Source organism: Pseudophryne corroboree, chromosome 11, assembly GCF_028390025.1.
Source record: "Pseudophryne corroboree isolate aPseCor3 chromosome 11, aPseCor3.hap2, whole genome shotgun sequence".
Classification (NCBI taxonomy): domain Eukaryota; kingdom Metazoa; phylum Chordata; class Amphibia; order Anura; family Myobatrachidae; genus Pseudophryne; species Pseudophryne corroboree.
The window spans coordinates 66,522,978-66,526,189 of NC_086454.1; the positions used below are offsets into that span (position 1 = coordinate 66,522,978).

At 48.7% G+C, this 3,212-nt stretch overlaps 1 long non-coding RNA gene across 1 annotated transcript; it reads left to right on the plus strand.

Moving 5' to 3' along the window:
* Nucleotides 1-878: 878 nt before the first annotated feature.
* Nucleotides 879-1,960, plus strand: LOC134969936 (uncharacterized). The gene is made up of 2 exons (XR_010189573.1): nucleotides 879-924; nucleotides 1,328-1,960. It is a non-coding gene; the product is annotated as an uncharacterized LOC134969936 (long non-coding RNA).
* The last annotated feature ends 1,252 nt before the right edge of the window (nucleotides 1,961-3,212 follow it).

Consider the following 3,212-nt stretch of genomic DNA (forward strand, 5'->3'; position numbering starts at 1 on the left):
ACTATAGACGGTTTATTCCTAATTTTGCGACCACAGCGGTGCCGTTGTCAGACCTTACCAAAGGGAAGCAGTCAAATGTGGTGAAATGGAACCCTGATGCAGAAAAGGCGTTCCAAGCGTTAAAAGTGGCTTTGTGTTCACAACCGGTGTTGATAACGCCAGATTTTTCAAAAGAATTTGTGGTACAGACAGATGCCTCAGAGGTAGGGATAGGTGCTGTGCTGTCCCAAACCAGAGATGGGGACGAACACCCTATCATTTATTTGAGTAGGAAACTCAATGAGCATGAAAAAAGGTATGCCATTGTGGAAAAGGAGGCTTTGGCCATTAAGTGGGCACTAGATACCTTGAGATATTACCTCTTGGGTAGACAATTCAGACTAGTGACAGACCATGCCCCTTTAAAATGGATGTATGTAAATAGAGGCAAGAATGCTCGTGTAACTAGATGGTTTCTAGCGTTGCAGGACTTTAAGTTTACTGTCGAACATAGACCGGGAACACAATTGGCCAACGCAGATGCATTGTCTCGCATCTTCTGTTTGGGGGCTACAAGTGTTCCGGCCCCTAGGTCGAAACAGGGGAGGGGGATATGTGACAAGAACACTGGGATAGTGTTTGAGGGCAGGTATATTTGTCCCAGGTTCTTGTCTTACATGTTTTAGAAAATGTTAACTTCTAGGAAAAATGCTTTTTGTTTTGTCTGAACCTTTTCAGTTTGCTGTAAAAGCTGGGTAAAGGCTCTGAGAGAGAGATAAGGCGAGTTCTAGACATTGGGCCCAGTTCGGGTCTTTGGCCTCATAGAGGGCTAATCAGGGTTTCAGCTGTGTAAGAGTGATATAGTGCTTCTAACCTGATTAGTATGGGCAGACTGCCTGGGAAGGCTGCAGGATCTGTGTGTGAGAGACACGCTTTCTGATGCAAGTAAGCTATACAGTATGTACTGAAGAACTCTGTGTTTTGTTTAGTGACAGTTAGGAACATCTTATGTTTAGTTAGTGCCGGACAGGCAAGGTATTTTTATTTTGGGGTTTGTTTTATTTTCTGTTTCAATAAAACTGGCCGGGGTCAGTTGTGCCAGAAACTGGACTTGTGTTGTTCCTCAGCTGCTGTGTGCTGCCATATTCCCCAGGAAAAGGCACCTTGCACCCCTACAGTGTTACAATATATATATATATATATATATATATGTGTATATATATATATATATATATATGATATTATGATATATTATATGATGCAGCATGCCACTATATAATTAGTGTTGGTGCTTGGTGGTACACAGACAGAGTACTTACTGACTGCCGGCTCTCGCTTTTTCTCTTAGCTGCAGCCGCGACTCCTCTGTGCACTGCAGTCAGTGTGCTGGGAGTGGGACAGGGCTGGGAGGCGGAACACGTCTACTGATGGGCCTGGAGTGGAGGCGGAGCATTTTGTCCCTCCTGGAATGGAACATGTTGGAAGGTATGCACAAGGCCTCCCTGCCTTGAGTGCCCCGGGCACCCCCAAGGATTAATCCAGCCCTGCAGCCGCGTTCTCCTGCTTGCGCCTGCGGAGAGCTGCAATACCATTGTCATCCTCACTGCCGACGGCTGAGTCTGGGCTCTATTGGAGGCTATACCTGTGATCTCCTCAGACCAATTCTCTATATACACCTTTGGCGCGCCATCATCATCTGGTGCACACCATCTACCACTGCTGCTTTGCCGAATTGGGAGTATATGCCAAAAGAACCCCAGCAGCAGTGAGCATATAATACAAGTAATCTGTGATGGGATTCTGGCTACATTACTAATGGTCCCATTGTATGGAACTTTATATCTAATTACCGGGTACGCTTATATTATATGAGACTGTGTTCAAATCTCCACAGGAGGGATCAAGCTAAATTAATCGATTTTAATGCAATCTATGTGTTTTTATATTATATATGCAGATTAAAATATTGCTAATTTTACAATTGTATATGCGCTCCCATTATTCTTCTTCTATTTTTGGTGTTTCTTTAAGTGAGACTCCAGCTCACCAGTCTGAGAGCGGCAGATATAATTGTGGTACATTTTCAGGTGTTCAGCTTTATTTAATTTTTCTTATATTTTGTATTGTTTGCACCAATTCTCTATATTGTTTTTAAAATTGTCTTTGGCTATCAAGATGCCTGGGATGCACCTTAGCCAGTAGCACTGCTTTAGTGCCCACTGGAGCATCTAGAGCACCCAGGCACGCACCCTGCAGTGTTTAGAGCCATCCAGAGAATCAGGCACGCACCCTGCAGTGTGTAGAGCCATCCAGAGAATCAGGCACGCACCCTGCAGTGTGTAGAGTCATCCAGAGCATCCAGGCACGCACCCTGCAGTGTGTAGAGCTACCCAGAGCATCCAGGCACGCACCCTGCAGTGTGTAGAGCCATCCAGAGCATCAGGCACGCACCCTGCAGTGTGTAGTGCCATCCAGAGCATCAGGCACGTACCCTGCAGTGTGTAGAGCCACCCAGAGCATCCAGGCACGCACCCTGCAGTGTGTAGAGCCATCCAGAGCATCCAGGCACGCACCCTGCAGTGTGTAGAGCCACCCAGAGCATCCAGGCACGCACCCTGCAGTGTGTAGAGCCACCCAGAGCACCCAGGCACGCACCCTGCAGTGTGTAGAGACATCCAGAGCATCAGGCACGCACCCTGCAGTGTGTAGAGCCACCCAGAGCATCCAGGTACGCACCCTACAGTGTGTAGTGCCATCCAGAGCATCAGGCACGCACCCTGCAGTGTGTAGAGACATCCAGAGTATCAGGCACGCACCGTGCAGTGTGTAGAGCCACCCAGAGCATCCAGGCACGCACCCTGCAGTGTGTAGAGCCATCCAGAGAATCAGGCACGCACCCTGCAGTGTGTAGAGCCATCCAGAGCATCCAGGCACGCACCCTGCAGTGTGTAGAGCCACCCAGAGCATCCAGGCACGCACCCTGCAGTGTGTAGAGACATCCAGAGTATCAGGCACGCACCCTGCAGTGTGTAGAGCCATCCAGAGCATCCAGGCACGCACCCTGCAGTGTGTAGTGCCATCCAGAGCATCCAGGCACGCACCCTGCAGTGTGTAGTGCCATCCAGAGCATCAGGCACGCACCCTGCAGTGTGTAGAGACATCCAGAGTATCAGGCACGCACCCTGCAGTGTGTAGAGCCATCCAGAGCATCAGGCATGCACCCTGCAGTGTGT